The following is a 25,476-nucleotide window of genomic DNA, read 5'->3' on the forward strand; positions in this document are numbered from 1 at the left end:
ACGGGGCTCCCCCCAGAAAAGCAGCAGATCAATGAGTGTAGAATTCATCCTGCTGAGGTAAAGGTAATGCTGTTGACAGATAATGCCCCAGCTCACCCCATTGCTAAATTAACATCGCCTGATGGCAAAATAACATGTATGGCTTTACCACCAAACACTACATCTGTAATACAACTCATGGATTAAGGGTTATCTATGCTGTCAAAAGGCATTGTCTGGCTAATGTCTGAGGCTAATGCCTGAGCTATGAATTTAGACATTATGGAAGTTCTGCTCTCTGAGGAAGACGAGATACTTAACCACTGCACTGCGCAACGAGCTTGTAGGCGCTCGACTGTGGTGCGTAACACACCTCAGGGATCTTATAGGTATAGCGTATGATTCAAAACTCCCGCAGCTACATGGGGTTCACATCAGCCTCCTCAGGGCTCTTATAAACAGACGTCATTTAAAAAAAAATCGTGGGCAACATTCCCGGGTGTAAGAGCCTTAGTACTGAGTGAGCAACCAAGGCTGGCGCACGCAGCATGAGCTCACAGCACTGCTGTTCAGCTTGTGACCACAGCATTGCCAAATAATGTCAAAATATATATGTAACTGGTATTATTTAGCCATGATAGTATTACAGAAGAGCCTGAGTGTGATAATGACTGTGTACAATGTTCAAATGTCAGTGAATCAATGCTCTTCAAGATGTTCACAGCACTAGCCACAGCACAACAGCATTATTTTGTCCATCTAGGAATCTTCAAACGACTTCATATGTTCCTTTACAAAATAAACGTGTGGTCTATTATTCATTTACAGGATTTAGTGACCAGGATTGTGATAATAGCAGGATTGTGGCGCTCTTATAAACAGACGCCATTTAAAAAAAAATCGTGGGCAACATTCCTGGGTGTAAGAGCCTCAGTACTGAGTGAGCAACCAAGGCTGGCGCATGCAACATGAGCTCACAGCACTGCTGTACAGCTTGTGACCATAGTATTGCCAAATAATGTCAAAATATATATGTAACTGGTATTATTTAGCCATGATAGGACGATAATAGCAGGATTGTGGTGATAATTAGTGCTGTGCATAGTATTGTGGGAGGTGGAATTTTGGTGAGGTTGGGAGGGAATCGAGGTAGCGTCAGTGTGTGGCAGCCACTCTTGTTTTGCTCACCATACTAGCTTAGTGGTTCACTAAGAACACAAATGTAGATACATATATATAATGTGTGTGTATATAGTGTAATAAAAGCAACAGGAGTATATTGGGAGGAACCATTTTGGTGAGGGAGGTGGCGTCGTACTCGTGGCGTCGTACTCGTAGCGTTGTCGTCTGCTGTGTGAAGTGTCATGCAGTGTATGGTGGCCACTGTTCTGTTTGGACATAATACGAGTTTAGTTGTATGGCTATGGTGAATAAAACATGTTGATATTTATACATAATGTGTGTAAATAGTGTAATAAAAACAATAACAGTATGATGGGAGGAGGAATGTTGGCGAGTAAGGTGTTGGAGAAGTGAGGGAGGGCTGGCTGGGTGTGGCAGCTCAATCTTGATTTTTGGGCTCACCATACGAACTTAGTGGTTTGTTATGGTGAACACATATGTAGATGGTTATATACAATGTGTGTATATAGTGTAATAACAGCAAAAACACTGTTTGATCGTAGAATATAATATACACCTTACATCTGGTATAATCTATGACTGAACAACTGACCACTATCGTACCTTCCTCATAGCAAACATAGACATAACACCACCAGAAGCAAACTCTGATTCAGGCTACACAGTGAATCAGCTTTAGGCAATCTCTCAAATGCACTTCACAATATTAACTGGGAATCTGAATTCAAGAATACACAGGATATAAACTCATTAACTAACCTCTTTCTCTCCAAAACTCTAAACTTCTTCAATACTCACTGTCCCCTCCTTATCAAACAAGTAACTGACAAAAGAATAAACAATCCGTGGCTCACAAGTGGCATACTCAAATCAATCAACAAAAAACTTGAATATGAAAAGAAATCTAGGATTGGCCTAGTTACAAAGGAAGTAGTTAAAAGGTACTCATCAGTGCTTACCAGTATCATAAGAAAAGCTAAACTTTCATATTATGTGAATAGATTCAAAGAAGCAAAAGGCAACATGAAAAACACATGGAAAACCATCTCTAATATCCTAGGAACAAAACGACACTCCCACAACCAGATAACACTCTCTAAGGATAGCTACACAGTGTCAACTAATTTAAAATGGCAAATGAATTTAATAGCTTCTTTTCATCGGCTGGTGCTAACCTTGCCAGTAAAATCCCACAGACTCAGACACATATCAATACACATCTCTCAGGCAGCTATCCAAACTCTCTTCTCCTTTCACCAGTCAGCCCGACAGATGTTGTGTCCATCATACACTCACTAAAAACCAAAGCTGGGAACATCAGTGAAATCCCATCCACTGTATACAAGAGCGCCTCCCATGCCCTTGCGCCACCCATAGCTCTGCTGTTCAACAAATCCCTAGAGTGTCATACCTTCCCTGATATCCTTAAAAAAGCAAGAGTAACACCAGTTCATAAAGGAAGCAATCCGGCAGACATAAACAATTATAGACCAATATCAAACCTACCCATACTATCAAAAATGTTTGAAAAAATTATCTACAAACAGCTCTACTCCTACCTCGTAAAATTTGACATACTCAGCCCCTGTCAGTTTGGCTTCTGCTCCCAAAAGAGTACCAACGATACAATTATTAGTCTCCTTGATATAATTTACTCAGCCCTTGACAAAAATGAGTTTCCGATTGGACTCTTCATTGACCTGAGAAAGGCCTTTGATACTGTTAATCACAACTACCTCTTACGTAAACTCCATCATTATGGTGTAATGGAGGGTGGGGGAAATAGCTCTCTTTAGTCCATTAGTTCGCCCCCCAGTTAGTCAACTACTCTAGAGTTCCCCCCAGAGTTCCTACTGCAACCTCTCTTGTTCAACACCTCGTAACCCAGGTATTTGATTACCTAGGTGCTACAACTACAAGGCACCGTAACTTGATCAGCTACCTGCAAACTCTAGAGAAACTCCAGAACCATTTCACTGCCACAAATGTATACGAGAACCAAAAGGGAAGAAATGGATAATGAAGTAATGAGTGAGGGTTTGGGGTGAGAGAGGTAGGGAGGTGGGAGGAGCGAGGAGGGTTGTCAGTTGAAAGGGAGAGTTTGGAGAGGGGCGGAGGGAGAAGAGAGAGAGTACAGAGATGAGTGGAGGTAGAGGTAGAAGGGTAGGTGGGTAAAGTACAAAAGTAGACAGTAGAAGTAGTAGTGCTGCCACCATCCATTCTAGACAGTACATACATGACAAGGAATGGAACTTGTCTGTATCAAAAGATGTTATTAGCATATGTCAACGGGAATCATGGTCCAGGCAAGATTCTTTAATCCCATAGTCTCAAGAGTACTCTACACTTTAGTCTGCATATTGTATCCAAAAATCCCAAATCTAGGAACAATTAAAATCAGATTAAAAGTAAGTGAATTTCTCAATAAATTCATCAAGTATATTTAAAAGGATAGATATCATAATTCAAGCAAACAAACTGAAGGTTCACTATTAAATTACAAAGTGAGCCACTACCCAAGAATTTGAGACCATTACCACTGTCTGCCCCTGCTAGTCACACAACACTAGTAAACACGGCTAAGTCACCTTCCATGTTCAACTCGCCAAGTGTCTGCCAATAGCTGGATAGAGAGGGAGGGGGGGGGGGGACTGTAGTTGACAGGAACAGTCCCGCCCCGTCTGGCTGACAGCCTCCCTGGCTATGCTGTCCTCTGTTCTGCTCTTCTGGCTGTTCTCCTATTGCTTATCCTCCCGAATCTACAGCTCTCCGAGTATATATTGGAAAACCTAGTAGCAAACTCCGCCCACAAGTAGATAGCCCCAGGCACTCTACCAAGCCACACCTAAAACTGGCGGCTTGTTTGAAGGCTATCAGGCTACAATTATCAGATTAGCAGAAGCAAGGTGAAATTTGCTTGAGCTGACCTCAGGTCAACTTGAGGTCATTAACACTTAGAGGTGTGAGTTTCAGGCCGACTGAATGGCGCCTTTCAAATCCTTGTCTGTGACTCATGAACTAATATATATATATATATATATATATATATATATACAGTGGTACCTCGCATAACGATTGCCCCAAAAGACGAATATTTTGGGTAACGAACGGCCCGATCGGCGTCAAATCGTCCCGTATGACGAACGCTGGTTTGAGTAACGTCAACACCACATGGTGGGGTCGCGCTGCTGCTTGCACATTCTTAGACGCCTCCGACGATGCACATAAATTATGTTGTTCTTGTTTAAAGATGCTAATGATGCTGGGATATAAAAGGGTGACTGCTGAGATGTTGCAAAGCATTGACGTTTTTGTAGGAAACAAGAAATGAAATATCTGATATACAACAAATGTCAAAAAAGTTCGTTCGGTGTTCGGCAGGTAGGCTGCTCCATTATAACAATCTTTCTTTGTTTCAAATGTGTTCCATTTGTTTTTTATTTGTCATTTACGTCTCAATAATGGAGAAGCCTACCTTACATACACTGAATAAACCATTATGACATTTTCCTTTCTTCAAATGTGTTCAATATTTATTTTTCATTTGTCTTATAGCAAAAGGTTCGTTCGGTGATCGGCAGGTAGGCTGCTCCATGTTTCTTACATACAAAAAACGTAAATAATAAAAAATATGAAGAATTTTGAAAACCAGTACAAATGTCAAAAAGGTTCGTTCCGCGGTCTACAGGTCGGCTGCTCCATGTTTCTTTAAAAAAAAAAAAAACGAAAAATAAAAGAACTGTTGAAACAATTTGAAAAATGGACAAATGTCATAAAGGTTCGTTCAGTGTTTGTCGGGTAGGCTGCTCCATTATTGAGACGTAAGTGATAAATACAAAACAAATGGAACACATTTGAAACAAAGATTGTCATACTGGAGCAGCCTACCCAACAAACACTGAACGAACCTTTTGCTATAACGAATATGAAAGGCAAGGGCTGCTGGCTGGGTTAGTAGTGCGTGAGCAACCATTTGTGGCACACGCGCCTCTGGCTCTCAAACACCTGTCCCACACGGTGTTGAAAGACTGTGCTCAGTCAGTGCAATTCAGACCCTATTGTTTGAAGAACATAAGGGTCATAACATTGGTGAAGCTAGGCGTAATAAGGGCTTAACACAACGGTCGGATGCCAGTGATACAGCACCTATGAGGATGATACAGCGAGCGTATCCAGGTGTAGCTCTGAGCCCCACCCTTGCCATCTGAAATGTATATAGATGATACATAGATGAATCATTTTCTGCGTTCAGTGATGATGCATCTGATACAAGTAGCATAGATTAACAGTGTTAGCGGCTTCCATGGTGGTGATATTCATTGATATTTTCAAGAATACCTGAATCTTTTCCTGACTGATGGACACACTTTGAGGCTAGCTGAATCTCTTCCTGACTGATGGACACTCTTTGAGGCTAGCTGAATCTCTTCCTGTGTGGGACCTTACAAAGAGATTTTTTCAAGACTACCTTACAAATTGAGCTTTTCCTATAATCGTTTCAATACTACTTTATGCTTTACAAGCTTGGCTACATACCACCTACAAGTACTAAAGCCAAGGGTGCATGCGAGTGCGTTATTTGCAAGCACACAGAACGATGAAACGGGAAACAAAAATCTATCTGTAGCTGGTGCAAGAAGAGCAAAGTCGCGCTGTGTACCATGGACTACTTCGTTGACTATTATGCACCTCCAAAGTACTGTGTAATACAGTGTGTTACTGTGTAAATAGTATATGAAACTGTACATATTGTAATATTAGTGAATTTTTACCACGTAATATTGTGACAATAAACATTTATTGTGGACACATTACTGACACATGTATCACAGTTTCATTGAAAAATATGAACATTCTACTGTATACATATTGTAAAGGTCACAAATATGCATCATATACGATAAAAGAAACAAATAAAACCGCATTGGAAATGCATAGAAAAAATATTTGAAAATATATTTGTGGCAACACGCGGTGCTTGAGTGGCCTGCGCGACCGTGTCTGGGAGCTTCACACACGGGCGACCAGGCCCTGATGATGTCAAAGCGCACCTTGTCCACGCCCTCACAGCCAAAGTAAGTGGAATTTGGTAATTATTTTTACATAGACATGTTCAGGGACGGTAATTTATCATTTTACAAAGAAAAATTATATTTTGGGGAACATTTGATGTCATGCACACTAGGGAAATTTCACAATAAACACAGTGCATCACACTGGTTACATGGGGGACACTCGTTTTGTATGACGTCCGTTTCACATGACGAACATGGAACGGATTAAATTCGTTATGCGAGGTACCACTGTATATATATATATATATATATATATATATATACGAGGCATCTCCTATCTAAACACAAAGATTAATCCAGTGTAATTGGCCTGTTATGTTGGACATTGTCTTCTGTGTTGGCATCGATATGTTCTTGTCTTGTCCTTACTCTCATGGTGGGTAGAGTAATTGGCCCAACATAACAGGCCAATTACACTGGATTAATCTTTGTGTTTAGATAGGAGATGCCTCGTATGGGCCAATAAGCCTTCTGCGGCCCCTATGTTTATCCCTTATGTATCCCCCCATGTTTTCACCTTCATTGTATTATCACCTGACCTAATGCGGGTATAAAATCAACTAGTATATATATATATATATATATATATATATATATATATATATATATATATATATATATATATATATATATATATATATATATATATATATATATAAATAAATAAATATATAAATATATATATATATGTCACATATATAAGCCTCATAATTTTGAGCATAGCGATGAACCCTGAGCGCTCCAACGCCCAGTGCCCATAATTTGCTCAACTTCCCAGCTCCATCACGGCTAAAGTATGTCAGTTAAACAAGCTACGAGGATGAGGGAAGGGAACGTTCACTCCATGCTAGATTTGATATTAACCAGGAAGGAGGAAGAAATATTTGACATTCAGTACCTTCCTCCCTTAGGTAAAAGTGACCATGTCTTTTTGGGAATAAAGTATGCAATGTGTTATAATCTGGAAGAAAATATGACGGTCAATGCAAATGAAAAACCTGACTTTAGGAGAGGACATTATGGCAACATTAGAAAACTTTTTAGTGAGTATAATTGGACAGACTTGTTGCTAGGCAAGGAAGTGAATGAGATGTATGTCAGGTTTTGTGAAATATATGATAAAGGCACAAAAAAATTTATACCAAAACAGAGAAGCAGAACTAGGAAACAGGATTGGTTCAACAGAAAGTGCGAGAGGGCCAGAGACCAAAAGACACAAAAATGGAATCAATACAGGAAGAGGCCAAACCCCCAAACATACCAGCGATACAAAGATGCGAGAAACAACTACACGGCAGTGAGGAGAGAGGCAGAAAGAAATTTTGAAACAGGGATTGCAGACAAATGTAAAACAGAACCAGGTCTATTCTATAAATTCATAAACAACAAATTGCAGGTAAAGGATAATATTTAGAGGTTGAAAATGGGAAATAGATTCACGGAAAATGAAAAAGAAATGTGTGAAACATTAAACGAAAAGTTCCAAAGTGTGTTTGTACAAAATGAAATCTTCAGGGAACCAGATATAATAAGAATTCCAGAGAACAACATAGAGCACATAGAGGTGTCTAGAGACGAAGTGGAAAAAATGCTCAAGGAGCTAAATAAGTACAAAGCAGTTGGTCCAGATGGAGTTTCACCATGGGTTCTGAGAGAATGTGCACCTGAGCTCAGCATTCCTCTTCAACTGATTTTTCAGGCATCCCTGTTTACAGGAGTTGTAGCTGATGTATAGAAAAAGGCTAACATAGTTCCAATCTACAAAAGTGGAAGCAGGGAAGACCCCCTTAATTATAGACCGGTATCATTGACAAGTGTAAAAGTCAAAATATTGGGAAAATAATTAAATCTAAATGGGTAGAACACCTGGAGAGAAATGATATAATATCAGATAAGACAGTATGGTTTTCGATCTGGAAGATCCTGTGTATCGAATTTACTCAGTTTCTATGATCGAGCAACAGAGATATTACAGGAAAGAGATGGTTGGGTTGACTGCATCTATCTGGACCTAAAAAAGGCTTTCGACAGAGTTCCACATAAGAGGTTGTTCTGGAAACTGGAAAATATTGGAGGAGTGACAGGTACGCTTCTAACATGGATGAAAAATTTTCTGACTGATAGAAAAATGAGGGCTGTGATCAGAGGCAATGTATCAGACTGGAGAAATGTCACAAGTGGAGTACCACAGGGTTCAGTTTGTGCACCAGTGATGTTTATTGTCTACATAAATGATCTACCAGTTGGTATACAGAATTATATGAACATGTTTGCTGATGATGCTAAGATAATAGGAAGGATAAGGAACTTAGATGATTGTCATGCCCTTCAAGAAGACCTGGACAAAATAAGTACATGGAGTGCCACTTGGCAAATGGAATTTAATGTTAATAAATGCCATGTTATGGAATGTGGAATAGGAGAACATAGACCCCACACAACCTATATATTATGTGAGAAATCTTTAAAGAATTCTGATAAAGAAAGAGATCTAGGGGTGGTTCTAGATAGAAAACTATCACCTGAGGACCACATAAAGAATATTGTGCGAGAAGCCTATGCCACGCTTTCTAACTTCAGAATTGCTTTTAAATACATGGATGGCGATATACTGAAGAAATTGTTCACAACTTTTGTTAGGCCAAAGCTAGAATATGCAGCAGATGTGTGGTGCCCATATCTTAAGAAGCACATCAACAAACTGGAAAAGGTGCAAAGACATGCAACTAAGTGGCTCCCAGAACTGAAGGGCAAGAGCTACGAGGAGAGGTTAGAGGCATTAAATATGCCAAAACTAGAAGACAGAAGAAAAAGAGGTGATATGATCAACACATACAAAATAGTAACAGGAATTGATAAAATCAATAGGGAAGATTTCCTGAGACCTGGAACTTTAAGAACAAGAGGTCATAGATACAAATTAGCTAAACACAGATGCCGAAGAAATATAAGAAAATTCACTTTCGCAAACAGAGTGGTAAACGGTTGGAACAAGTTAGGGGAGAAGGTGGTGGAGGCCAAGACCGTCAGTAGTTTCAAAGCGTTATATGACAAAGAGTGCTGGGAAGACGGGACACCACGAGCGTAGCTCTCATCCTGTAACTACACTTAGGTAATTACACTTAGGTAATTACATACAATATTTATTTTTTAGTTTCCCGTGATCAGAGACTTTATTTTAACATTCGAAGAGAAAAAACATTTTGCCAAGAATTTATTTCCTGCACACAGGGGGGTGCCATATTTGGAGCCCGAGCAACAGTGACTAATAAGGATACAAAGTATGCTCTCGGACGCAAGTTCGAATCCTCGTCACGGTTCTTGTGGATTTGTTCATACAAAGGCTAGTAGAACATTAGAAAACTTCAAGAAATATTCAATTAAAGATGCAATTTACAACTAGGCCATAGAATGGAGCGAGTTAAAGGTCACCACATTAAAGAATGCATGGAATAAAATTCTGAGTCCGGTACCTGGTTAGAATGAAGATGAAGATTACTATGATTTTGAGGTCTTTGATAATGTGGTTTTTGAGACATTCAGAGATGCATGTGAGGAAGATTTGCAACTTTCTGATGTGAATGAGTGGTTAGATAATGATGCTGATGATCCAGGTTATGGTGAATTAACTGATGATGAGATTATCCAGTGTGTTACTGGTAATAATGATGAAGATGTGGAAGAGGAAGATGATAGTGTGTTACCTATTCCATATGCTGCATCATTGCAAAAGGTTAATGATCTGCTTGATTTGGTTATTGTAACTGATAATAAAGAGCTGACAGATTATTACCTGCACCTAAAGGACATGAAAGATATTATAATGAAGCACACAACAAAGAAATAATCTAAGATTCCAAAGTTTTTGGTACGATTTCACAGTAGGCCTACAGGACCAGCACCCAGCACTAGCAAGGACTCACCTTCCAAGGATGCCCAGGCAACTGGACCAGCACCCAGCACTAGCAAGGACTCACCTTCCAAGGATGCCCAGGCAACTGGACCAGCACCCAGCACTAGCAAGGACTCACCTTCCAAGGATGCCCAGGCAACTGGACCAGCACCCAGCACTAGCAAGGACTCACCTTCTAAGGATGTACAGGCAAGTGGACCAGCACCCAGCACTAGCAAGGACACACCTGCTGAGGATGCCCAGGCAACTGGACCAGCACCCAGCACTAGCAAGGACTCACCTTCTAAGGATGTACAGGCAAGTGGACCAGCACCCAGCACTAGCAAGGACACACCTTCCGAGGATGCCCAGGCAACTGGACCAGCACCCAGCACTAGCAAGGACTCACCTTCCGAGGATGCCCAGGCAACTGGACCAGCACCCAGCACTAGCAAGGACTCACCTTCTAAGGATGTACAGGCAAGTGGACCAGCACCCAGCACTAGCAAGGACACACCTGCTGAGGATGCCCAGGCAACTGGACCAGCACCCAGCACTAGCAAGGACTCACCTTCTAAGGATGTACAGGCAAGTGGACCAGCACCCAGCACTAGCAAGGACACACCTTCCGAGGATGCCCAGGCAACTGGACCAGCACCCAGCACTAGCAAGGACTCACCTTCCGAGGATGCCCAGGCAACTGGACCAGCACCCAGCACTAGCAAGGACTCACCTTCTAAGGATGTACAGGCAACTGAACCAGCACCCAGCACTAGCAAGGACACACCTCCGAGGATGCCCAGGCAACTGGACCAGCACCCAGCACTAGCAAGGACTCACCTTCTAAGGATGTACAGGCAAGTGGACCAGCACCCAGCACTAGCAAGGACACACCTTCCGAGGATGCCCTGGCAACTGGACCAGCACCCAGCACTAGCAAGGACTCACCTTCCGAGGATGCCCAGGCAACTGGACCAGCACCCAGCACTAGCAAGGACTCACCTTCTAAGGATGTACAGGCAAGTGGACCAGCACCCAGCACTAGCAAGGACACACCTCCGAGGATGCCCAGGCAACTGGACCAGCACCCAGCACTAGCAAGGACTCACCTTCTAAGGATGTACAGGCAAGTGGACCAGCACCCAGCACTAGCAAGGACACACCTTCCGAGGATGCCCAGGCAACTGGACCAGCACCCAGCACTAGCAAGGACTCACCTTCTAACGATGTACAGGCAACTGGACCAGCACCCAGCACTAGCAAGGACACACCTCCGAGGATGCCCAGGCAACAGGACCAGCACCCAGCACTAGCAAGGACTCACCTTCTAAGGATGTACAGGCAAGTGGACCAGCACCCAGCACTAGCAAGGACACACCTTCCGAGGATGCCCAGGCAACTGGACCAGCACCCAGCACTAGCCATAACTTACCTGGGAGTACCAATTGAGCTGTACAGCACAGTTCTAATGACATTAAATGTACAAAGTGTAGTTTATATGATGTAAGTGTACTGCAGTAGTGTGATTCTAGTGGTCTGTACTTTATGTACAGACTGTAGTGTATAATGTACATTTGTTAGCAAAGTTACCGTTCTTTAAACAATTTATATTCATATGTGTGGCACTCTCAGGATATTGAGGCTAACAAAGTTTGCACTACAAAACTCAACTGGTAGGGTAAGTACAGTACTGTAACGTGCAATATCAATTTATTTCATTGCAATTCAAATTTTTGTTATTTAAATTTTTCAAAAGGCAAATGTGTACTTGCATATGCATTATTATTTTTTTTTTTTTGGGGGGGGGGGGGAAGGGGGATGCTGGGGCCGGATTGATGGAATGAATTCCACACTGGAATGAATCAGCTACGCCCCCATATAGTTCGTTCAAGCGAGGACACACTACTCATATAATTTCTACATTTACTGTCTACATTTAATGTCATTTAATTTCATGCATTTCTTTGATAAAATGTTTACTCGTGTCCTTTATGATCTTGGTTATTTGTAAGTGTTGGCCCCATAAACCTTAAATTATAGTATGTTTATGTTACTCTATGTTCTGATAAGTTCCAAGAAAATGTCATGAGAAGTAGTTCTAAATTACACCTTGTATTTCCATTCTGTAATTAATGTAAATAAACTACTGTACTGTTGCTAGAACTACTGACTCCATAATGTAATAATCTATGCCAGTACTCTGACTATACTCTGTACCTGTAAAGTAAGGCTGTAAAGTACCTGTACACATTTTTTGTCAATTTTACTGTAAATTATCTACTTAAAATTATCTGTTAGTTTAAGGACTTCCCCGAAACTCTATGCGTGCTAGTGGCTTTACAGGAATGTAAAATCAACTTCATTTCTATGTTCTCTCTTAACCCCCAATGTACCTTCTTGTATATAAATAAATAAATGCTTGTCATCCTTATGTATCACCTTTGTATTAATTTTTTATTTTCCTTGAATATTCTCATTTTGTTAACTTACTTCTCTTATAGTATTAAGTGTTTTACCCCATCACAACATTAATTAAAAAATTTCTATATTACTATTAATTTTGCCCGAAACGCTTTGCGTAATACTGGCTTCATTAGTACAGTATGTGTAACTGCTGTCCCTTCAATTGAACAATACTCTCATTACACATAGAAATCACAATAGTGTGATGCATCAAATGTATTTATTTATTTATTTAATTATTTATTTATTTATATACAAGAAGGTACACTGGGTTTGTGAGAATACATAGCATGGTATTTACAGTCTTGTAAAGCCACTAGTACACGCAGCATTTCGGGCAGGTCCTTAATCTAACAGATAATTTTAAGTAGGTAAATTCTAGTGGAATTAATAAAATGATAACAGATACATTGCATGAAAGAAAAAAAAATGAGATGAGAGATATTAGTAGGAATATTAAAGCACATTGGTATATTAAAGTTCAGACTGATTGCATTGACAGCTTGATTGGTAATTTAAACGAAGATTAATAGGCACCATACAGCAAATTGAAAGCACATATAAGAAGACAGCAATGATCACAATGGTAAAGTTGTTTGGACTGGGTACATGGAGATTGGGCAGCACTAGATACAGTGCAATTTTAAAGCAACAAGGTAGAAAACTATGAAGATGAAATTAGGTACTTTTTAGTTTTGTTTTTGAATGACGCAAAAGTTGGACAGCTTTTCAATTCATTAGGGAGTGAGTTCCATAGACTAGGTTCCTTTATTTGCAAAGATTGTTTGCACAGATTAAGTTTGACTCTGGGGATATCAAAGATATATTTATTTCTGTTGTGGTGATAATGGGTCCTATTACATCTGTCCAGGGAGAGTTTCAGAACATGATTTGCGTTTAAGAACTGGGTTTTGTAAATGTAGTTGACACAAGAGAATGTGTGGAGTGAGATTATGTTTAGCATGTTTAGGGAGCTAAACAAGGGGGCTGAGTGTTGTCTGAAAACAGATATTCTGATAGCAGATTTTGCTGGGGGATGATGGACCTGAGGTGGTTTGCAGTGGTTGAACCCCATGCACAGATACCATAATTAAGATAGGGACAGATTAGTGTATAATATAGTGAGATGAGAGCAGAGTTAGATACATAGTATCTGATTTTGGAGAGTATACCAACTGTTTTAGAGACTTTCTTAGTTATGTGTTGTATGTAGGTGCTGAAGTCGAGTCTCTTATCTAGGAATAGGCCACGAAACTTTCCATCATTTTTATTATTAATGTTAACATTGTCTATCTGAAGCTGAATTGCATTTGTTGACTTGCTTCCAAATAAGATGTAGTAGGTCTTTTCTATGTTAAGTGTTAGTTTGTTGGTTGACATCCATAAGTGTACTTTTTTTTAGTTCATTATTAACACTTTCGCGCTCTCCTCAAAGGTCACTCAGCCAACCGAATGTGCGCGCTGCGTTTTTATCGCTTAAGCGTAAAAACAAAAATGTGTATACTCTTTTTACTCTTCTGACCTTAGTTCTCATGCTACGTATTTCATTTTGGTACCAACGTGTTCGCAATAAAATTCTCTAGAAGAACATTAGTAAAATAAGTCACGAAACATATAGGGATACCAGCACCAAATAAATAACTACGTAGATGACTCGCCGTGAGCGCCCATCAGCAACAAAATGTTTTTACTCTTGGGATTGTAATCACCTCCACACTTGTTCTACAGCGTTAATTTTGGTATCAATGGACTCGCAATGAAATTCCCAACACGGTGATATGAATATAAGCGTAGAATAATGATGCAGCCCGCCCGCAAGAGTGTGGGAAGTGGTGAAATTGTTACCCGGTATCGGTGACGGGACGACGCACGGCGCTTTGAAAGTTTATACTTATTTCACTCTCATGACATTAATTTTCTATGTACGTCATTCATTTTTATGTCAATATGTTCGCAATAGAATGTTCTATGTGCCCATAGGTAAAAAATATCAACAAAGCGTAAGTTAGAATAGCGACAAATATAAAACAACGCTGGAACATATCAGTGAGCGTCAAACACACACAAAATATTTTTACTTTTGTTATGTTTGTCAAGATTATACTTGTTGCACACAGTTATTTTTGGTTGTATATTGATCGGAATAAAATTCCCTAAACAGACATATGCATATAATACATGATATGGGGGAAGAATTACCAGTATAAACGGCTAAAGTCACCCACCTGCAACCCGTTTGGGACAAAATACCATTTGATCGAAGTTATCCACACCTTTCATGAACTTATTGTACCATGCAGCCTAGTGGTGAGAAAGAGAGCCTCATAGCGTGCAGTTTGAAACAAACCCAAAGTAAATCGGATAAAAATTGAATTTTATACAAATATTTTAAAAGTTGACATAACTTTATGTCCACTATGCGTTTACATTAGACGAAACCGAACGCGCCGGCGCGTCCAGATAGCGCGAAAGTGTTAACAGCATTATTTAGTGCATGTGTTTTGGGGTTAGAATAGATGAGGGTAGTATCATCAGCAAACAATATAGGTTTCAGAATGTTGATGACATCAGGCAGACCATTGATGTATATAAGAAATAGAAGAGATCCCAAGATGCTGCCCAGTGGCACCCCAATGGTTATTGGTAGTGGGAGAGGTTATATTATTGATGGCTACACATTGGTGTCTATCACTAAGAAAGGATTGGATATAATCCAGGGCATGGCCTCGGATTCCATAATGATGCAGTTTACATAAGAGGTAGTTGTGATTAACAGTATCAAAGGCCTTTCTCAGGTCAATGAAGAGTCCAATCGGAAACTCATTTTTGTCAAGGGCTGAGTAAATTATATCAAGGAGACTAATAATTGCGTCCAATTGGAAACTCATTTTTGTCAAGGGCTGAGTAAATTATATCAAGGAGACTAATAATTGCGTCCAATCGGAAACTCATTTTTGTCAAGGGCTGAGTAAATTATATCAAGGAGACTAATAATTGCGTCGTTAGTACTCTTTTGGGAGCGGAAGCCAAACTGACAGGGGCCGAGTATGTCGAATTTTACGAGGTAAGAGTACAGCTGTTTGTAGATAATTTTTTCAAATATTTTTAATAGTACGGGTAGGTTTGATATGAACAAATTTGAAATGAGTTTGTTTGTTTGTTTGTTTCATTTCAAGTTTGAAATTAACAAATCCACAAGAGCCGTGACGAGGGTTCAAATCTACGTCCGAGAGTGTGTAATGAAGGAAGGATGAAGAGGTAGAACAGCTTATTGACAGAGCTCAGGTGCATGGGGGAATTGTGTAAAAACCTAGTTTGTGTCTCGGAGAGACTGCAGGATCCGTGGAAGGTCAAGTTGATTTTTCGGTTGGAATTCCAATGTCGTAGCTCAGTCGATTAACCACTATTGAGAAGAAAAATAAGAAGAGGGGGAACAAGTTCCTCAAGATTGCATACACCAACATAGATGGAGTAAGATCAAAGATACTGGAGTTAAGTGATATAATACAGCTGCAGACACCAGACATTGTTCCACTCACGGAGACAAAACTTGAAGATGCTATTTTAAATGAGGTCATATTCCCAAGGGGCTACTCAATTTGAAGACGGGACAGAAAAATCAGGAAAGGCGGTGGCGTTGCTGTGCTGGTGAAAGAACACCTAAAGGTGAACGAAATAGTGACTGCCAATCCACAAGAAGTTGACATAATAGCACTAGAGATCTGCCATGAGGATGATAAACTAATGATCATAAATGCATATAGTCCACCGTTAAGCAGCACATGGTCAAAGGAGGAGCTAGATAGTAAACGAGAAGGTCTTATAACAATAATGAGAGATCATAGCGAGAGCGGATAACGATAGTTCACGACTGTTGATAGTCGGCGACTTCAACTTGAAATCCATAGACTGGGAAGCATGTGAACTAAAACAGAAGATTTCTGGACCTGTAAATTTGTACACCTCATCCTGGAAACATTCTTGTATCAACATGTTAAACAAGCTACGAGGATGAGGGAAGGGGATATCCCCTCCATGCTAGATTTGATATTTACCAGGAAGGAGGAAGAAATATTTGACATTCAGTACCTTCCTCTCTTGGGTAAAAGTGACCTTGTCTTTTTGGGAATAAAGTATGCAATGCGTTATAATCTGGAAGAAAATATGACGGTCGATGCAAATGGAAAACCTGACTTTAGGAGAGGGCATTATGGCAACCTTAGAAAATTTTTTAGTGAGTATAATTGGACAGACTTGTTGCTAGGCAAGGAAGTGAATGAGATGTATGTCAGGTTTTGTGAAATATATGATAAAGGCACAAAAAAATTTATACCAAAACAGAGAAGCAGAACTAGGAAACAGGATTGGTTCAACAGAAAGTGCGAGAGGGCCAGAGACCAAAAGACACAAAAATGGAATCAATACAGGAAGAGGCCGAACCCCCAAACATGCCAGCGATACAAAGATGCGAGAAACAACTACACGGCAGTGAAGAGAGAGGCAGAAAGAAATTTTGAAAAAGGGATTTCAGACAAATGTAAAACAGAATCAGGTCTGTTCTATAAATTCATAAACAACAAATTGCAGGTAAAGGATAATATTCAGAGGTTGAAAATGGGAAATAGATTCACGGAAAATGAAAAGGAAATGTGTGAAACATTAAACGAAAAGTTCCAAAGTGTGTTTGTACAAAATGAAATCTTCAGGGAACCAGATACAATAAGAATTCCAGAGAACAACATAGAGCACATAGAGGTGTCTAGAGACGAAGTGGAAAAAATGCTCACGGAGCTAAATAAGAACAAAGCAGTTGGTCCAGATGGAGTTTCACCATGGGTTCTGAGAGAATGTGCACCTGAGCTCAGCATTCCTCTTCAACTGATTTTTCAGGCATCCCTGTATACAGGAGTTGTAGCTGATGTGTGGAAAAAGGCTAACATAGTTCCAGTCTACAAAAGTGGAAGCAGGGAAGACCCCTTTAATTATAGACCGGTATCATTGACAAGTGTAATAGTCAAAATATTGGAAAAAATAATTAAATCTAAATGGGTAGAACACCTGGAGAGAAATGATATAATATCAGACAGACAGTATGGTTTTCGATCTGGAAGATCCTGTGTATCGAATTTACTCAGTTTCTATGATCGAGCAACAGAGATATTACAGGAAAGAGATGGATGGGTTGACTGCATCTATCTGGACCTAAAAAAGGTTTTCGACAGAGTTCCACATAAGAGGTTATTTTGGAAACTGGAAAATATTGGAGGAGTGACAGGTACGCTTCTAACATGGATGAAAAATTTTCTGACTGATAGAAAAATGAGGGCTGTGATCAGAGGCAATGTATCGGACTGGAGAAATGTCACAAGTGGAGTACCACAGGGTTCAGTTCTTGCACCAGTGATGTTTATTGTCTACATAAATGATCTACCAGTTGGTATACAGAATTATATGAACATGTTTGCTGATGATGCTAAGATAATAGGAAGGATAAGAAACTTAGATGATTGTCATGCCCTTCAAGAAGACCTGGACAAAATAAGTACATGGAGCGCCACTTGGCAAATGGAATTTAATGTTAATAAATGCCATGTTATGGAATGTGGAATAGGAGAACATAGACCCCACACAACCTATATATTATGTGAGAAATCTTTAAAGAAGTCTGATAAAGAAAGAGATCTAGGGGTGGTTCTAGATAGAAAACTATCACCTGAGGACCACATAAAGAATATTGTGCGAGGAGCCTATGCCACACTTTCTAACTTCAGAATTGCTTTTAAATACATGGATGGCGATATACTAAAGAAATTGTTCACGACTTTTGTTAGGCCAAAGCTAGAATATGCAGCAGTTGTGTGGTGCCCATATCTTAAGAAGCACATCAACAAACTGGAAAAGGTGCAAAGACATGTTACTAAGTGGCTCCCAGAACTGAAGGGCAAGAGCTACGAGTTGAGGTTAGAGGCATTAAATATGCCAAAACTAGAAGACAGAAGAAAAGGAGGTGATATGATCACTACATACAAAATAGTAACAGGAATTGATAAAATCGATAGGGAAGATTTCCTGAGACCTGGAATTTTAAGAACAAGAGGTCATAGATATAAACTAGCTAAACACAGATGCCGAAGAAATATAAGAAAATTCACTTTCGCAAACAGAGTGGTAGACGGTTGGAACAAGTTAGGGGAGAAGGTGGTGGAGGCCAAGACCGGCAGTAGTTTCAAAGCGTTATATGACAAAGAATGCTGGGAAGATGGGACACCACGAGCGTAGCTCTCATCCTGTAACTACACTTAGGTAATTACACTTAGGTAATTACACTATGCTGTGCTGAGTTTATTGTGAGATTCCTCGTGCGCATGAAATAAAGTGTTCCCTAAAAAATTTTTTTTTCTTCGTAAAATGATAAATTTCATTCCCTGAACATGTCTATGTAAAAATAAATACCAAATTCCACTTACTTTGGCTCTGGGGACGTGGACAAGGTGCGTTGTGGTGTCATCGGGGGCTGGTCGCCCGTGCGTGACACATCCAGACACAGTCGCCCGGGCCATTCAAGCACCAGATGTTGGCACAAATATATTTTCAATTATCTGTTTTATGTATTTCCAATTTGGTTTTATTTGTTTGTTTTTTTATCGTATACCTGGTTGATACCTGGTTGATGGGGTTCTGGGAGTTCTTCTACTCCCCAAGCCCGGCCCGAGGCCAGGCTCGACTTGTGAGAGTTTGGTCCACCAGGCTGTTGCTTGGAGCGGCCCGCAGGCCCACATACCCACCACAGCCCGGTTGGTCCGGCACTCCTTGGAGGAATAAATCTAGTTTCCTCTTGAAAATGTCCACGGTTGTTCCGGCAATATTTCTTATGCTTGTGTGCGTATATGATGCATATTTGTATCCCTTACAATATGTATACAGCAGAATGTTCATAATGTTCCATGAAACTGTGATACATGTGTCAGTAATGTGTCCACAATAAATGTTTATTGTCGCAATATTACGTGTTAAAAATTCACTAAAATTACAATATGTACAGTTTCACACACTATTTACAAAGTAACACACTGTATTACACACTCAGTACTTCGGAAGTGAGTAATAATCAATGAAGTAGTCCAGGGTACACAGCGTGACTTCGCTCTCGTTGCACCAGGTACAGATAGAATTTCGCTTCCTGTTTCTTTGTTCTGTGTGTGTGCAAATAACGCACTCATGTACACCCTTGGCATTAGTACCTGTAGGTAGTATGTAGCCAAGCTTGTAAAATGTAAGGTAGTCTTGAAAAGATTACAGGGAAAGATCAATTTGTAAGGTAGTCGTGAAAAGATCCCCTTGTAAGGTCCCACACAAGAAGAGATTCAGCCAGCCTCAAAGAGTGTCCGTCAGTAAAGAAGAGATTCAGCTATTCTTGAAAATATCTATGGAAAACACCACCATGGAAGCCGCTAACACTGCTCATCTATGCTACTTGTATCAGATGCATCATCACTGAATGCAGAAAACGATTCATCTATGTATCATCTAAATAAATTGGAGATAGCATAGATGGGCAAGGGTGGCGCTCAGAGCTACAACTGGATACGCTCGCTGTATCGTCCTCTTAGGTGCTGTATCACTTGCATCTGATCTTTGTGTTAGGTCCTATTGCTTCTAGCTTCACCAATATTATGACCCTTATATTCTTCAAACATTAAGGTTTGAATTTCACCGACAAAGCACGATCTTTCAACTCGCGTCGGACAGGTGTTTGGGAGCCAGAGGCGCGTGTGCCACTCGGTACTAACCCAGCCAGCAGCCCTAGGGCATAAGGGGAATTTTTTCCTAGATGGCTACCTCTCACTGGAGGTCCTAAGAGTCCATTTCGTACACAACCAACCTCGCACACATTTAGAATGGGTACGAAAAAATCAAAATGAGCTTTCTCGGTTGGCAAACCGCGTAATCTCGGTTGGCGCAGTTAAGTGGTTAAGGAGCGTCTAAGATCTTCTCTGATGTAGGTTCGAACCCTCTTCACGGCCCTTATGGATTGATTTATTTATTTAATTTATATACAAGAAGGTACATTGTGTTAGAGAATACATAGCATAGTGTTTACAATCTTGTAAAGCCACTAGTATGCGCAGTGTTTCGGGCAGGTCATTATCTAACTATTACCTAACAGATAATTTTAAGTAGGTAAATTCTAGCAGAATTAATAAAAAGATAACAGATACAGTGCAAGAAAAAAAAATGAGATGAGAGAGAATAGTAAGTATATTAAAGCACATTGGTTTATTAAAGCTCTGGTTGATTACATTGTCAACTTGATTGTTAATTTAAACAAGATTAACAGACACCATACAGCAGATTGATAGCACATATAAGAAGACAGCAATGATCACAATGGTAAAGCCATTATTCATTTATTACTCTTATGTTCTTTGTACACAATCTTTTGAATAATAATAATATTTTTAATATTATTATTTACACGCATAAAATCACACTAACGTGATAAACATCAATGAGAAAATTCACTTGGGCTGTGAGGCGATGCGAACCTGCAATGTTTGCGTCACCTCACAGCCCCAGTGGATCGTTCATTGATGTATATCTCCTTAGTGCGATTTTCTGTGTATCTGAAGATGGGCATACGGTGTTCAACTACAATACTTAACCCCTTCACCTGAGTGCTTAGGGGCCTTATGTAAAACTTGGCCTGGCTTCAGGACTTCCTGTGATATCAGTAGAAATCTGATTGTAAGACTTTTAGGAAGTCAGTGGTGGTACAGTGGTAGAGTAAGCAGCTGGCAATGCCTTGGTCGTGGGTTTGCAACACCACACAGTCCCAGTAGATTTTCTCTATTATTATTATTATTATTATAAAAATTATCATATTCGATAGGCCAATGTCCACACCCCAACACTGCCATAGGCCTATTTCCACACCCCAACAATTGCATGTTGGGGTGTAAGACAATGGTGGAGCAGAAAGTACTCCAGTACTTACGGAGGATGATGAGAGTGCGAGGAACAAGGTGGTCAGGTGGAGCCAGTGACTCCTTCCTTCAACAGTTTTGTCTCTCCCTCGTGGTATATCCTCAATGTCTTCAGTGGTGTGGCCTCACCACACACTTACACTGCCATAAGTGTCCTGAGAGTACTGTGAGAGGGACAATTTGGCGGGTATTGTGGACACAGGTCTTTAAGACAGGCGAACTTCACGAGTCGTGGAGACGTCTATAGCAACCTTTGTTGTGATGACGTCACTCGCTCGCTCGCTTACCCGCCACGTTCCTCTTCCCATTTTCTTTACTTACTGATCTTTGTCGATGTTTAATTAACCTGAGAGCAACTAATATTGGTGGCCTCAACGAGGACAGGAAGTTGGCGGCTTGTCAAAGGTCCTACCCATTTGCCTGGATGATCTTTTCTATCTGTATTTTAAAACCCAGTAGGGTTTTGGCGTTTACTTTACCTACTCTTTGGCGGGTAGGCTGTTCCACGGGTTTACAACCATACGGGTGAAAAAGCCTCTCCTGTTTTTTGTCCTACATTGTGGCTTGTTGAGCTTGAACCCGTTGCTCCTCGTTCGTGTTACATCTGACCTTTTAAAGAAAGTGTCCGGATCGACATCGTCCAAATAGTTCAGTATTTTAAGTGTTTCGATGAGCTCCGCCCTGTCATGCCTGGTTTGCGGTGTTGTTTGGCCAGTGGCCCTTGTAACGGTTCTATTGTTACGTAAAGTATGGTGACAAATAAACACAGACACTAAGATACTATATATATATTTGGTCGAATATACAGAAGTACACAGGTGATACGTTGGTGTGAGTTGAGCGCACTGAGCGTTGGCACAGTATCTCGCAAGTGTCTGCTCTAGACCACACTTGAAAGTAGACTAGTTAATGTTCGCTACACCGCTGCTTATATTGCTCGGGCAACACCTCACTGTGTTGCCCGGGCAACGCCTCGCCTCATTCATCTCCAAAGGTTGACAGGAATATTAACACTATATTTGGAGCGAGTATATTATTGGGATAATCTACTCGCTACAGAACTCCCCCTCCCAGGGGATGAAAGGAAAAATACTTGATCAAGGAACTTAGCTGGTCGGTGAATTGTACGCCCTGCTCGCGTTACATAACCATCAAAGTTAACTTCCTCCTCTTCGCTGATGTCATCCAACTGGGGTCGTAGGGTGGGAGGTCGCACAGGATCGTCCGTCGTCGTAGGATCAGGTTGTGGTGCGGCTGGTAACTGGGGTTGTAGGGTGGGAGGTCGTACAGGATCGTCCGTTGTCGTAGGTGGCGGTGCTGCTGGTAACTGTGGTCGAAAAGTGCACTGCGTAGTCGGCGGATGTGTCTCTGGATTTAGCAGTGTTGCAGACGTTGAGACGAAGCCTGGAGCAGAGCAGAGAGCTGAGTGAGGCCGGAGTCATGGAGCTCTATGTGGGAGAGCGTGGCGGCTCGATTGAGAATTGTGTGTCTAAACTCGGGGAGCGAGAGCGTGGCGGCTCGATGCGGTCGTAGTCTGCTGTCTGCTCTGTGTCGAAGCTGTAGCGTCTTGGGTTGATTAGGACTGCACACGCCGAGTACTACATTGTTGACTGTGGAAATTGTAGTCTGGTACCAAAAGATGCAGGCAGTGTGTGGACAAGCTCTGTGTAGCAGGAGAGAAGAATGTGCATAATTGCTGCGTCCTTGGGTCGCTGGTGGAGCATTTAGATCCGGGGCGGATGGGCTCGGGCACCAGGACATTAGGAGGTAATGTAGGCACGTAGTTAGGACAACGAGGTAATCACTGCTAGAGCTGAATTGTCCTGGAGGCGACGAAGAGTCGGAAACGCAAGCTGTAAGTCCTGTACTGCGCAAAGGGCTTTAGTCGGCAGAGTATCAAAATGCAGTGAACGTGTAGATGAATCTGACGAAAGAGCAGCTTTCGTGGGCGCCCCTGTAGAACCAGCAGTGCCCTGGCAGCGACGGAGAGTCGGCAGGACAGGCTGTAGATCACACATTATGTAGTTACTGATGAAGCTGCCAGATGAGTGAGTAGTGATCGTGGAGCAGCAAGCCGTAGTAGATGAAAATGCAGAGACGATCGCGATGAAAATCATTGCTGCGGCGAGGGTGTTTGGCAGCGTTCCATCACAGCTAACAGTAGCAGTAGAGGTCCAGTAAGAGTCCATGTTGTAGTCCATCGTGGCTGGGTATCGTCGAAACTTCGTGAAGGTCGAAAATAGCCTCCATCTGCATGAACCAAAATTCTGAATCATCTGCGTTGTATGCTGGAGACCTGGTAGATAAATCCATGACGAAGATCTAGTTTGTGACTAGGTGTTCTTTTCACTCACTGGGTCACCAATGTAACGGTTCTATTGTTACGTAAAGTATGGTGACAAATAAACACAGACACTAAGATACTATATATATATTTGGTCGAATATACAGAAGTACACAGGTGATACGTTGGTGTGAGTTGAGCGCACTGAGCGTTGGCACAGTATCTCGCAAGTGTCTGCTCTAGACCACACTTGAAAGTAGACTAGTTAATGTTCGCTACACCGCTGCTTATATTGCTCGGGCAACACCTCACTGTGTTGCCCGGGCAACGCCTCGCCTCATTCATCTCCAAAGGTTGACAGGAATATTAACACTATATTTGGAGCGAGTATATTATTGGGATAATCTACTCGCTACACCCTCAACCCTTCCTGATACGAGAGATGACTAAGCTCTGGTATGATTTTTGTTGCCCGGTGTTGTATCTACTCCAGAGCAGCTATGTCTTTCTGAAGATAAGGTCTCAATGCCTGTATGCAATAATCCAGGTGGGGGCGCACCAGAGACTTATACAATTGAAGGACTACTTTAGTTTACTTGAAGGTAAAGGCACGCTTGATTATTCCCAAGATTTGGTTCGCTTTTTTTACTATCGCTCCCACTTGTTGTGCATCTTTTAGTGAATGATGGATTCTGATTCCAATGTCGCATTCGTCATCTATCTGTTATAAGGTAAAGCTGGCAATTTGGTAGTTGTGACGTGGCATGTTATGCCCTACAGGCAAGGTCTTACATTTATCGACATTAAAGAGCATTTGCCAGTCATCTGACCATTGTTGGAGTTCATGTAGATCTCTTTGTAAGGTCTCAATATCACTTTCACTTCCTTCTTTATCATAGATCTTAGTGTCATCTACCCAACATTCCATCTCCCAGGATGAACAGGACCAGCACAAGCTGCTTGACTATGTTATTGTGTCGTCCCAAAATATTCCTGTGGAACGTGAAGGTGAAAAGTGTATTGAAATAGTTCATGCTCTCATAAAAGACGAATTGCGTGTCACTCTAAATAAAACCGACATTATTGCTGCCTACAGAGTAGGCAAAAAGAATCCATCAGGTCTAAACCAGCGAAAAATTCGCCTCAAGCTGGCTTCCCAGTCCATAAAATCGCATCTTGTCCGGACAGCTGCATCCCAACGAAAGGGAATCTACATCAACGAGTGCTTGACTAGGAAAAGACAGCAACTCCTCCACCGCCTGCGGCAAATCCGTCATCAAAACCCAGATGCGATTCATCAGTGCTTCGTTAGAGATGGCATGATTAAAGCGAGAAAGACTTCAGTTCGTAAAATGTTTACAATTGCTAATGAAGATAACATCAACACTTTCCTCTCCCAATGTGGTTTGTCTCACCTTATTATCCCTCTCAATGAGTCGACATAATTAACCCCCTTGTCACCTAGTGCAGGCTACGTATCCTAAGTCTCTTTGTTACACTTTTTTAAAGTAAATTTTAATTTAATGTATATTAGTCATTTATTGGACTTAATTAATTGAGTGCATTAATATTTTCTTTAGTTCTTATTAATTATATGATCATAACTAAACTATTTATAGTTAATAATCATTAGATTAAACTTGCCTATGTTTATTA

At 40.9% G+C, this 25,476-nt stretch overlaps 1 protein-coding gene across 2 annotated transcripts in view; it reads right to left on the minus strand.

The window, feature by feature from the left end:
- The window catches only part of LOC138364926 (uncharacterized), a 65,095-nt gene extending 43,277 nt beyond the window's left edge, over positions 1 to 21,818 (minus strand). For both annotated transcript variants that reach the window (XM_069325010.1, XM_069325009.1), the window contains exon 1: positions 21,548 to 21,818. The gene's annotated coding sequence lies outside the window, so the exon portion shown is untranslated. The remainder of the gene's footprint in view (positions 1 to 21,547) is intronic.
- Positions 21,819 to 25,476: the final 3,658 nt, after the last annotated feature.

Source organism: Procambarus clarkii, chromosome 15 (genome assembly GCF_040958095.1).
Source record: "Procambarus clarkii isolate CNS0578487 chromosome 15, FALCON_Pclarkii_2.0, whole genome shotgun sequence".
Classification (NCBI taxonomy): domain Eukaryota; kingdom Metazoa; phylum Arthropoda; class Malacostraca; order Decapoda; family Cambaridae; genus Procambarus; species Procambarus clarkii.